We start from the raw sequence: 13809 nt of genomic DNA on the forward strand, positions 1-13809 counted from the left end.
ATGCTACAGCTTTCAGGAATTCACTTTGATTCTTCTCAATGTTCCCACTATTGGGGTCCTTTCACTAGCATCTGGCTAAGTGACCCTCCAACTCCCTCTAAGCACCTCATGATTGTGGACACCCCAGCTCAAGCATGGTCCTCACTGCATTCTTGCTCAGTGACTCCAACTCATAAATGCCTCTGATTTCTGATAGCCCTTTGCCCCTGGCCCACAGCTCCTAACCCAATCTTCACTGCTTGTCACAAAACTGCTCCCAAGCTGACTGTTTCTGTGAGAAAACACACAGTTAAGTCCAAAACAAGAGTCCCTGCATGACTTATTTCCATAACAACATGGCATACCTGGGATGATCCAGATAGGGAACCAACCCGGTTAATTTTACCTTCAAAACATCCCTTTAATTCTGGGGCCGGCATGACCCTTATGGAGACAGCTGTAGACATTTTGTCTCCACCAAGACTCAGAAAGGGGATCATCCATTGTTTAGTGCTTTGTCACCCCCAACTCTGACCTTATTAAATAAACATAGGCCTTCCATTGAATTGTAATTACTCTAGTCTTTGTTTACCAGCTTCTCAGCCCAGGTGTTTTCATTTATATTTCATTCAAAAAAAATTCCATTTCCCAAACTAAAAGTTATATTCCTGAAATATATGAACTATGAAATTACATATCCTTATCAACAATCCCTTTCAGTTATGCCACATCAACTAAAATGTTTTAAAAATGCGTTGGAAAGAAGATTAAAGGAATCCAAAGCAAACAGGAGAAACAAGGAAGATACATATTATTTTAGGGACAGATTTGTCTTTTGTTATTTTGGAAAGGAAAAGTAGATGGTTTCTATAAAAGGTGGCTCACTTCCAATGCCACTTTTATGCTCCAACGTTAAGTTGAAAATTACCCCTGTTATTCCTTCTTTATCAGCCTTTTATTGAAGTCAAATGGATGCTCTTGAAGCAGACAGTAATTTTTACATTGATCTGCATGCTGGGGTTCTGGTCTGTTCAACCTATGAGTTGATATTGGACTAGAAAGATCAGCATCCAAATCTGCTGACAATATTTAAACCGAAGGCAAATAAATAATTCTGCGGACCAAAGGAGGCTGTGAGGAGACATTGATAATATGGCAGGATAGGCTTAAAATGGAAGACAGAATTTGCTGTCAAGAACAATGATGTGGTGGGCTGGAGTTTCATCTCGGAGATGAGAATTGGAAGTCGGGGATTTCCCAATGTCACAATCCCACATCCTGACCAACAGACCCTGTCCATGCTACTTTCATGGTAGGGAGTCTGGGACTGGCTGGAAATGGGCCTGCTTTCTTCCACAGCAGCACAAGGGAGTCATGAAGGTGGGCCAATACTGAGGCCGATGCTAAGGAGGCAAGATTAAAAGGCCCATCTCTGTTCGCTGAGATGTCAGCCAGTTTTGGAGATGAGTATGAGGCCCGCTAATCCTCATCTCTCTAACACCCTTATAATGCCTCACCCCCATACCCTCCTCACCTCCTCAGTCCCCATACCCTCCATGCCCCTCAACCCATTTACCCAGTATCCATGATAAATAGATCTCATGGGTCCTATGAGCTTCTCAAAAACATTGGGATGTATTTGAGAAGTTCATAAATCTTTCAAAATAAAAAAGTGCTTGAAAATCTACTTTAAAACACCATAATGCTCTTAACAGCTCATGAGTTTGTCAAAATAACAAAGCTCACATTCTGCTTGACAGCAGTATCACTCCTCTGACGCCTGCTCCACCACACTCTCCGGTAGCTGCATGTGCAAATGTGAAGTGCCATCACCAGATTGTGCTTGCCCTCGCCCGACGCACTAACCCCATGCTGAGGAGCCAGTATCTGCACTGGTGCTTGGTGCAGGGAGAGGATGTGACGTGCACCTTTGGAGGCTTCCTCTTCTACCTCAGAGCTAGTGTCAGTCCCTCAAGGCTGGTGGGGTCAGCAGAAGAAGGTTCATCTGTGCAGGATGCACAGAAGAAAGGGCACTAATTGGCCTTTCACAGCCTTCAATTGGGTGTGCAAGGTCACAATATTCAACACCATTAGCAACATATGGATTATGAAATATGACACTTTGCAACCACTAAACCACACTTGCAGCAAAGTCACAAGATTTTTACCAGGAAGCTTCCCAGCCTATGAATGCATAAACCACACATGTACTCTTCATGTAACTATGCCAGGCTTCAGTCACCGTCCCCTAGCTCTCTCCCGCTCTGTGTCCCTGATCTGCTTACAGACCTTTGCAATCTCAACAGACCCAGGCCTTCCTCCAATTCTGCCTCTGCCAATCGAGTGGGTCCATTCCATGGAGGACAGCCTCTTCCTCCAGTGGTGTGAGGATTGCCAGCTCCAGCCCGCCACCTCGAGTGCTGTTTTGCTCCTGGACATTATGACCGCACTTTTCCTGAAATAAGGTGTCTCATTGCAATGATGATTATTCTCAGGTACCTGAATTTCAACACGTGGCTAAGATCTGTAAGGAAAGCATAGTCTGTGTACCTTCCTCAAGTCTAACCCTCCCCCCACCCCGGAATTACAATGACACCTCCGCTGAGGCATCAAAGCCATGATCAGTGACAGTGGTGCATAATGTTGCCTTGGACCTCAGAGGTACTCACAAGGCTCAAGCCTTATTCAGCTTTCCCAGTCAAAAACAGAAACAGAAATACCTGGAAAAACTCAGCAGGTCTGGCAGCATTGGCGGAGAAGAGTACAGTTGACGTTTCGAGTCCTCATGACCCTTCAACAGAACAAAGTAAAATTAGGAAAGGGGTGAAATATAAGCTGGTTTAAGTGGGGGGGGGGGGGGTGGAGGTTTGTTGGGACAAGCAGCCAGTGATAGGAGGAGATAACCAAAAGCTGTAACAGACAAAAGAACAAAGAGGTGTTGAAGGTGGTGATATTATCTAAAGGAATGTGCTAATTAAGAGTATAAGACAGGACAGACAAGGTACAGATAGCTCTACTGGGGGTGGGGAATACTAAAAGGTAGAAATAAACAATGGTGGAAATACAATTAAAATTAGTGGAAATAGGTGGGAAAAGAAAAAATCTACATAAATTATTGGAAAAAACAAAAAGGAGGTGGAATAAACAGGAAGGGTGTGGGAATGGAGGAGAGAGTTCATGATCTAAAATTGTTGAACTCAATATTCAGTCCGGAAGGCTGTAAAGAGCCTAGTCAGAAGATGAGGTGCAGTTCCTCCAGTTTGCGTTGAGCTTTGTTTTGGATTTCCAGCATCCGCAGTTTTTGTTTTTATCAGCTTTCCCAGTATCTCCCTTGTACCCTAATACACAGAGTGAGTATGTACGAAGCCTTGCAGATCTGAAGAGGTCATTTAGCACCTTCCTGCATTGCCTCCAGCTTTGAGGCATGACACCAATGCTGATGATCTCCGCGGCTACCTCTGTCCAGGCAGGTTGGGTTATTGAGGGAGGTCTCCCATCAGCTGGGCATCAGGACCTCATGCCTGTTGGACAGAGCTTGAAGGAAGCCACGGAGGGAGTCATCATCAAAAGATGGGTCAGAATTGGACCTTCTTCCCTGCCTGTACCCTCGCTCCCTTGTTTCGGCCATCTATGGAGGAAAACATGTTAGAACGAATCAGCTGCTTAATATGCAGATCTCAGCATTATGTGAGTGATCAGATTTCATGTCATCTGTGCTCATTGGCTGAAACACTTAACTCAAGGCCTCAGCAGAAATTTGACACTTTTTTCAGAATAATAATACTTACCTCAAACAATGCCTGATAATATTGCAGGAAACAAACATTTCTTTCTGGCTTTGACCTTTAGAAAATTGCTGGGTCACACTGTCCCGTGCCAGGTGCCCTTTTAAATGAGTGGCTGTGACCTCCTTCCAGGTCACAGCCAATGATTACGGCCACTGAACACTCACCCCCCAGCTCGATTTGGGCGGTGGAACTACCTCTAAAGAGTGTGAGAGTATTGGCGAGTTTACGTAATCTTAAATCTCTTTCCAAAAATCTAAAATTGTATAGATTTAACATTTAACTGCAAGTGCTGTTTAAATTAAAGTCTCATCCAAGGGCCTAAAACAGGGAAATTGGCCATTGGCAGTAGCTGAAATAGTTATTAAGGGAACTAGCTCGAACAGCTTTGTTCTGTACCTGGATTCAGTCCCTTTGTTTCAGATCATATAAATTCAAACATTTGCAGTGTGACCAGCACTGAGTGCAATCTTAACGCATTGTGAGAGTTTGGTGCGCTGAGAGAGTTTGGTGAGGAGGGGAGGGAGGTACCCCCTTTGTTTGTTCTTTCCTATATTTTTCACCTTGCAGGAATTGTTTCTTGCTCTACTACAGGGAAGAAGCTAGCTATTTGGTAAGTATCTGGTAAGTGGATAAGTCTATTCTATTCCTAGGCCAGAATTTTGACGTCAACATGTGGGGGTAGGCCCGACATGCCAGCTCTGTGCCTCAGGGAGATTTCTGCGCTCTTTTGCGCTCATGCCCAAAAGAGGGCAGGCTCTGACTCTTCCTCCCCTCCCCTCCCACACAGAAGCACTACTGGCCGTGCTTCACGCCTTAATTGGCCTGCTCACGTAAAATGGCAGCCCGGAGTCAGTCGCGGGTGTCAATCGGTTCTGCACCTGCCCGTGCCCGCGCCCGACTGGCCTGCCCGACATGCAGAAGATTCTCCCCCTAAGGTCCAAAATACACCGGATTTTGTGGTAAGATTTGTAAAACACATAAAATAAAATAAGTAATTAAATAAATTAATAAAGTAGTTAATTAAAGCACATAGTGATGGCAGGACAGGATGGATGCCAGTGTGATGTGTCTGCACCTTAAGGAGTTCAAGCTCAGAGTCACTGAGCTGGAGGCTGAGATCCGGACACTGTGTCACATTAGGGAGGGTGTCATGAAGAGATATTAATGTATATAATGTTACTGGAAATTTTTTTTATTAAACAGAGGTTTAGTCTATGTGTGTTAATAGGATTAAAGCCAGCTAGTCTGGGTGCTTTGATGTATAGTAGTTTGAGATGTAAACAGTAAGATAGAGGGTACATTTGCATTTTGTTGAATAGAGCATTCAAGAGTGCGAGTGAAATCTTGCACCTAGCTAGGAGACACCAAGCAATGTTTACATTACTAATAAAATTGGTACTATGAAAGGGGTTCAAAGGGCCTGGTGATACAATGAGAATTTACATTCAAAGGGGAAGGCTGGATATAACAGAAAGGAGCTTGTGTGTGCAGGTTGGAGGGATGTAAGGCCTGGAAGCCTACCACTGTGTCTGTGAAAGAACAAATTGAAAGGAACCTCATTTTGAATTTGTAAGGTGAAAAACACTTTGTCTGGTGTCTGTTTAAGTCTGTTGGTTGTTGTTGCCTTAGTGGAAATTAATCTGGGAATTTGTTAAAAGTTATGATAGTAGTAATTTGTAGCCATGTGTATGTGTTTAATTTGTTGTAACTTAATAAATGTCGCATTTAGTTTAATGTAAAAACCTTTGGAGAACTGCTGGTCCTATTCCTGAATTCAACTCAAAACATACCAATTGAAAATATAAGTTATGACAGTTGTTTAAAGTTTCCCTCTGGGATCTTAAATAACTCAGCCTTTACAAACTGCTGTGTCATAACCTAATTACCTAGATGCTTTGTACCAGGAGGCAGTCACACCCCTTAAGATAGGAACTTCTGATTTGGAAGGTGGCCAGAGAAACCAGGCTGTGACTGCGAGTGAGGCAGGTTAGGGGGACCCAGAGACCAGGACTGTAGGACTGTCAGCCTCTGCAACTGGCTGACAGGTTTGAGGTTCTCTCAGCTTTTTTGGATGGGAGTGGGGGCTGAAGGGTGGATGAGCAGACTGACCATGGCACTGTGGTACAGGGGACCATTCATGTGGGGTGAACAAAAAGGGATGTAGTGGTAGTAGGGGACAGTACAGTGAGGGAGATTGATTCTATTCTCTGTAGCAAAGAGCGAGAGCCCAAACGGCTGTGTTATCTGCCCGGTGCCAGGGTTCGGGACATTTGCTCAGAGCTGGAGAGGAACTTACAGTGGGAGGGGGAGGATCCACTCATCATGGTCCATGTAGGTACCAACAACATAGGCAGATCAAGGAAGGAGGTTCTGCGTAGTCAGTTTGAAGACCTAGGCACCAAATTAAGAAGCAGAACCTCAAATGGTAATAATTTCTGGATTATTACCTAAACCACTTGCAAAACGGCAGAGGACAAATAAGATTATAGAAATGAATACGTGGCTCAAAGACTGGTGTGGGAGAAGTAGGTTCTGGTTTGTGGGGGACTGGCAATAGTACTGGGGAAAGTTGGGCTGTACCATTGGGACAGTCTACACCTGAACTGTGCTGGGGCTGGTGTCCTCATGAGTCACTTAACTAGGGAAGTGGAGAGGGCTTTAAACTAAATAGTGGGGGCAAGGGATCAAATTTGGGAAGATGTGGTAAACAAAAGAGTAGAGACAAGGCTAGCGAGAAACATACTCCTAATATAGGAACTGATAAACAGAACATGACAGGAAGGGACAGAGAGTACAAATCTAAGAGTAAATCAGCAGTTAAGACCAGACATTACAAAAATAATAAAAGAATAAAATTAAAGGCTCTGTATCTTAATGCACATAGCATTCAAAACAAAACAGATGAACTGATAGTGCAAATAGAAATAAATAAGTATGCTCTGCTAGCCATTACTGAGACATTGCTGCAGGATGACATAGATTGGAGCCTGAATGTTGAAGGGCATGTGCCATTTAGGAAGGAAAGGAAGTTAGATAAAGATGGAGGGGTGGCTCTGTTAATTAAAAATGGTATTAGCACAATAGAGAGGGATGACCTAAGTTCAGGAAACCAGAATGTAGAGCAGTTTGGGTTGAAATGAAAAACAATAAAGGCAAAAAGCCACTTGTGGGAATGATATACAGTCCCCTAATTGTAACTACTCAGTAGGATAGAGTATAAAGGAAGACTGTGTGCATATGTGTGTGTATCTGGCTCACTCCCGGTCTCAGGGTTCACATACTTCCTCACAATCACTCACTCTCACACCACACCATTAAGGGGCAGGAGGTTGGGTTGGGTCAGGAAGGACCAGGCCATGGGCCAGAGGTGCTGTCTTTTGGATGAGGTGTTAATTTGAGGCCCTATCAGGTGGACATATAAGGTCCCTTGGTATGATTTCGAAAAAGAGCAGGGGAGTTACCCACTGTGTCCTGTCCAATAGTTATCTCTCAATCATCATCATCTCAACAGATTATCTGCTCATTATCACATTGCTGTTTGTGGGTGCTTGCAGTGCACAAATTAGCTGTCACATTTCCTACATTACAGCTGTGACTACACTTTAAAAGATTTTCAGTGGCTCTAAAGTGCTTTGAGGCATTTGGTGGTTTTGAAAGGTGCAATATAAATTCACATCTTTCATCTTTAAGCTGTAGAACGCTTCAAGGCAAGCTCATGTAGCATCAAATAATGGGGCAGAAATTCACTATTGTTCCAACTATCTCCCATTATAACTTCAGCGGGAATCCACCATGGTGTCATGAGCCCAGATTCTCATGTTGATGTCGGGAATCAGGAGTCGGGCCATTTCCTGACTTTGTATTTCCACCTCCAGCATAAAGCAGCATACACAAGTTATTTTCCCAGCAGGGAATTGTGATTGGGTTGGGATATGGCAACCTGAAGCAGGCTAGAAGTGGTAATGAAGATGGGTGATGCCAAGGTCAGCAGGTTACTAGGCCTGCCTCCATTCATTGGGACATTGGCCCAGTTGTATTAAGTTTGTTCGGCCCCTTAGTCCTCACTGCTCACTCAACCCTGCTGAGCTAAATCCATTAGAGGGATCTGAACAATGGCCAAGTACTCATAATGGGATTCCATTGTATAAACAAACCCTCCAGAACTGAACACAATACAGCCTTTGAAGTTGGCAGAAGAGCTGGCTAGTCACCTGGTTTGTTTTTTCAAGGGCTCAACAGATACCTAGACTCTGAATCAATATAAAAATCAAAACATAAGCCTGAGTTCTACCCTCAGGTGTGCCACATGTTGGTGTGGCCAGAAGCTGATGTAAAACCCGCTCCCAGCTGAGTTCGCACTGTGAGCACGATCTTACATTGGGTGGTCAATTAAGGCCCGCCCAGCATGAAACATGACTGCCGGATGTATTTCCATATGCAGGCGGGGGAATGCATCAGGCGCTGGGACAAATGGGGACCTGATGGGGTGTTCAAAAACAGAAGAGGCAGCTCCCTGAAGGCTGCCAGGAGTTGTGGGGGAGGCTGAGAGAACTGTTTTGAAGCAATCCAAGAAGTGTCCTGGTTTGCAGTCATGGCCTCAGCACCTGGTGGTAAGGGAAGGTGGGAGGGCAAGTCATGTGGGCACTCTGACCCCCATTTCTCAGATGTGTGCCTGGGAGGCCTGTTCAAGGAGGTCAGTGCCAGGCTGTACATTTTAATGCCCAGGGACAACAAAAGAAGGTTGTCCAAGAAGGCCGGGACAGATGTTGCTGCCCAGTTCAGTGGGCATGATGCAGTGTGTCGCACATAGCTTCAGTGCCACAAAAAGTTCAATGGTCTGCTGCGGTCAACAAGGGTAAATGCAAAAATGGCATTAACCTGTACAGAGAACTTTAACTGGGTGCCCATGTTCAGGGGTTTAAAAGTGTGTATGCCAACTGGCACTGAAGCATGCCTGCCCTGCCAAGGCTGGGATGTCAGTACGACTGGCCTCAGTGCATTGCAGGGGTGAGATGTGCCACAATGATACAGACCGCCTAATGCCAGTTGGAGATACCAGGAAAGGACCTTCAGGGAGACGGAGCAATAACAAGGCTTTTTATTTTTCCCTGTCAGGAGGAGAGCAGTCATAATGCTATGGAGCACCACAGAATGGGTGGAGGATTGCCAAATCTGTGCTTCCTCACTGAGCAGGAGAGCGATGTACTGGAGCTGGAATGTCACTGGCCGGCTCACTCCTTGGGTCACGGTGAGGAGGGGGGGTCTCAGATTAAGGTAAGAATGCAGGCGACAGGTGTGTGTGTGTGGTGGCTGCTGGAAACATAACGGGCTCCCCTCATCAGAAACTGAACTGTCGTAGCCAGAGAGCCCTTTGAAGCTCCAATGCAGATGGCACCATGTAGCAGGTCTCCACTGTCTCCTCAGCCTGCCTAATGTGCACGGTGGCTTTGATGTTGAATGTGCTGATCTTTTGTCTTTCTCCTGCAGATGTGCCATCCGCAGGAGCCGCTGGTGACCACGAGGACCCCCCATTGAGCTCCAAGGAAGACATCACACCTGGACCAACGTCACACCTCTGTCTGAACAAGGCAATAGAGCAGATACTCATCACTGGTGGACATTAGTTTTTCGGCTCCATGGGTATTTCACAGCAGTGAGGGCACATCACACTCGTATGAGGAGCTGGCACAGGCAGTGAGGTCTCAGGGGGCCGACAGTGGGAGCACAGCTGGAGGCCAGGACCATGCTGCGCTCGAGGCAGATGACGTGCATCTGGAGTCGTCCATTAGGCGGCAGATGCTAGATGTCCAGCGAGATGCACAGGGAGTTTTGGCGAAAATCCATGAGGGTCTGCATGCCATGGTCTCCGTCATGGAGGTGTCCATGCGGAACATGAGTTCTCCGTTGACCCTTAACATCGAGCACACAGCCTCCTCCATGAAAAGAGCAGCAACTCTCATAAAGAGGTAAGTTCAGGAGCAGACTCAGGGGTTACAGGGGTTGCACTTGGACCTGCAAGCCCTCACACAGGCATGAGAGATGGATAAGGCAATTAGTCTCTCTGCTAGGTGCCCATCTATCAATAGTGAGGAGGGAGGTGCAAAAGCACCTCATGTTGGCGCATGAGCTGCCTGTCATCTCCAAGGCTTCTCTCAGGGAACTCTGGATGAGGGCACCAGCTTCTCTGCCCCTCTGCCAATGGCCGCTGCATTTAATGATGCTGTAATAACTGAGGAGTGCCCAGTCAAGGGGCTGGGTGCACTCTCCCAGGCAGAGCCTGCTCAGACTCCGGCAGCCAGAGGACGACTGCCAAGGTCATCAGGGCCACCAGGAGAGCAGAATCAGCAGGCTGCCTCCAACGCCACTGTCAGCGAGAGAGGGGCACCAAGATGCAGCACCCGCAGACATAAGTTGAAAGCACCTTGATCACAACAGGGGTGTGTCTTGGGTGGCATTATTTGTGTTAATTATTTTGTGTTAGGGATGGACACCTTGTTTGTTCTTTGCTTGTCCATGTGAAATAACATAAACATTTACCTGACTTAAACGGGCTGAGTTGTCTGGATGGTAATGAATCGGTGCCAGACGCAGCACAGGCTTGTAAAAGTGTGGTGTTGCGTGGTGCTGGTATACTGGGTTGAGTTCTCACTTATTGATTGTTAACAAAGGAGACAGTGCCATTGGCTTGACAAGGCATCGATGCCTTGGACGCCCAGCTGAAAATTCGCTGGATCAAAGCAAACCTGGTGTCCCTGCCTCCATGAGGGTTCCTGTCCTCTGCCTCGAGGTCCTCACCCTGCACCTCCCAGGCTCTTCCTCTGAGCTATCACTTGAGTCACCCTCCATGGCCTGTGGAGCTGCCTCGCATTCCTCAGCCTCTAGTGGGTCCCTCCTTGTCAAAGCCAGGTTGTGCAGTGTGCAGCTTGCGACGACAATGAGGGAGACACGCTCTGGAGGATGCTGCCCCTGACTGGTCCAGGCACCTGAAATGCATCTTCAACAGCCCGCTGGTCCTCTCCACACTGCCCTTGTGCAGGCATGATCCCTGTTTTATCTCTCCTCGGCCTTTTCTGGGGTGACAGAGTGGAGTCATCAGCCAACTCTTCAAGGGATAGCATTTGCCACCCAGGAACCATCTATCCACTTGTGCAGGAGGCATGAACAGCCTTGGTATCTGTGAGTGCCGCAAGATGTAAGCATTGTGTGAGCTCCCAGGTTAACAGGTACGAACTTGGACAGTCTGTGTCCTGTGGTCACAGATGATCTGAACATTCATTGAGTGGAACCCTGTATTGTTTACAAAAGATCCAGACTCACCTGCTGGCATCTTGATGGCCATGTGAGTGCAGTCTATTACACCCTGGATGCGGGGGAACCCAGCCATCGCTGAAACCTCCTGCTCTCTCTGCCTGGTTCACCTCCTCTGTCTGGAAGTGGATGAACGTGCGGACATGTCTAAAGTTAGTATCAGTCACAAACTTGACGCAACTGTGTGCAGCTGATGGAGAAACTGTGCACAGATCCTCACTGAGCCCTGAGAAGATCCGGAGGCAGAGAAGCCTGAGGGCCACTGTGACCTTCAAAACCACCGGCTTGGGGTGCCCCCCAATGCAGATGGAAGTGATCTCCAGACCTTTCATATTGCTGTCACTGTGTCCTTGGAGAGGTGGAGTCTCCTGCAGCACTGGACCTCGGAGATCTGGAGGTAATTGGAGTGCTGCCTGAACACTCAAAATGTTGGGTAGTGGCGTATTCAGCGTGTCCTCACGCTTTGACCTCCCTGCTGGCTCTGCACCAACTGAGCCCGTGTCTCTCCTCTTAAAGGCCTGTCCCTAGGATAACGCCCGCACCCCCCTGACATCCTCTCCCTCCTGCTCCTCTCTTCCTCTTCAGAGGAGGTTCCACCATGAAATATACTATCCCCATTAGATGGGATGCAGAAGGGCAGTGCCTTGAAAAGAAAGGCGCTCCATGCTGCAATATTCAGGGGAACCTTCCAGGGAAGATGAGGACCTGAGATGCTGAAAGGCAGGTTTGACAATCAAACGAGATGCAACGAAACTCTGGGACAACTCTGTACTCACACAGCAAAGGACTGGCAATGACAGAGAAAGTGCTGCTGCTCCAGGGGCTTTTTATCCTGCCCATGGATGAGTGAATTCCGCCCACCGGTTTTGCCCATGTGACAAACTAAAAATCACACAGGCAATGTAAAATCATCAATAGGCTTTTTAATGATCTTAATTGGCCCTTTAATTGCTGGCGGGGGCTGCTCCAACTCCCGCACATGCTTGCCGATCTCAATATTGCACATGTGTGCTATGACTTTGGGACACACGCCCAACATCATTTCACAAAGTTTTACGTGTATTCAAGTTGGGCTCATACCCAACCTTGGAACACAAAATTCAGACCATAGGATCCAGATACTGCATTAATATCTGATTCTCAATACTGTTTAATGCACAATAGCACTTTACCCAGACGAGAAAGCATTCTAATACACCTGACCACTTCCATAATGTTGGTCAATTTAATGGTCACTTACCTTTAAAAAACAGAGCCCTCTGATCGATTACTGCATTAAATGGATACTTTACTTATCATACAATATCTCATTATGACAATTGAAGCTGGCAACGCCTTTTAAACTTACCTACCAAAAGATTCCCGATTCCACAACAGGTTTCACCCTAGGCTCATGAACTGACCTGACACATTTCACACAAGCTCCAAGAATCCACCCACTTCGGTAAAGATCTCAAACTCAGGGAAAATCAAAATTAAGGCAGGCACTTTAAAAGTTAAACCTGATGTCACTTTGAGGCCGCGTCGGGTGCTGACCTGCCATGTTTCCCATGCCAGTCAAAATGGTGGCTGGCAGGAATTGGCTGCGAAATTTAAATTTACCATCTTCCTGCCTCCATTTTTGGTTTCCTGACGTGTGTTTGCTCAGCATTGCAATGGTAAAATCCAGCCCATAGAGTCATTATGACAGAATAGCTGCAAACCCAAGCACTCCCGGTCCCAGCCTTGATTTGAACTCCTGAACGACCTTGTGGGGACAGAACTTCCATCTGCCCTGACAAAGTCATTGACATAAGGGAGGGTGGGGGTAATCAAGGTTGTGAGTTCCTATGCCCTAGGCCTCAGTTAAGACTCTGTTTCATGTATGAGGACAGCTGTACTTCTTCAGTGTGTTCTCAGTGAGAGGCTTTATTGAACTGAAGAGCAATGGCAGTCTACAGTCAGCTTGTTTCATGGCAGTCACATGACAATAGCAAGCCAAGTAGTACACTTAGGAGAGATTGCATTTCCAAATCTCAAACATCCTTTTTTCCTAGTGAACAAAATACACATTTGCATGCACAATTCTGTGTGACTGTGAATTACCCAAGTTACCCACTATACACCCATTGATCTCATGCATTAGCAACTGTCTGTTCTACTAGTCAATCTCTGCACATGCATTGCACACATAGTCTTTAAACTGTGCAGGTCTCTTAATGGAACGCATGTGCACTGACATAGGCTGTACATCTGGGTGATTTTCCTTGTCCAGAGAGCATCAGTCCCATGGCCCTTGTTGCCTTGGTGACTGTTGCTGTTGCATTGCAGTTGTTGGGGACTCATGGACCTCTGGGATTGGTGGTAGTTTTAACTATCCAAATATTAACAGGGATAGTTTTAGTGTGCAAGGTAGAGAGGGAGAAAAATTCTTAAATTGCATCCCAGAGGAACTTTTTTAACCAGTACATAGAAAGCCCAACAAGGGAGGGGCAGTTCTGAACCTAATATTTGGAAATGAGCCCTGGCAGGTGGAAGGTGTATCAGTAGAGGAGCATTTTGGAAATAGTGACCATAACTCAGTTAGATTTAGGATAGTTATAGAAAAGGATAAGGTTGAGCCAGGAATAAAAGTTCTAAACTGGGGAAAGGCTAATTTTACTAAGATTAGATACGATTTGGCCCAAGTGGACTGGGAGCAGCTACTTGCAGATCAAACTGTGTCAAGGAGGAAATAGTGAGAGTACAGGGCAAA

The sequence above is a fragment of the Carcharodon carcharias genome, chromosome 1 (assembly GCF_017639515.1).
Source record: "Carcharodon carcharias isolate sCarCar2 chromosome 1, sCarCar2.pri, whole genome shotgun sequence".
Classification (NCBI taxonomy): domain Eukaryota; kingdom Metazoa; phylum Chordata; class Chondrichthyes; order Lamniformes; family Lamnidae; genus Carcharodon; species Carcharodon carcharias.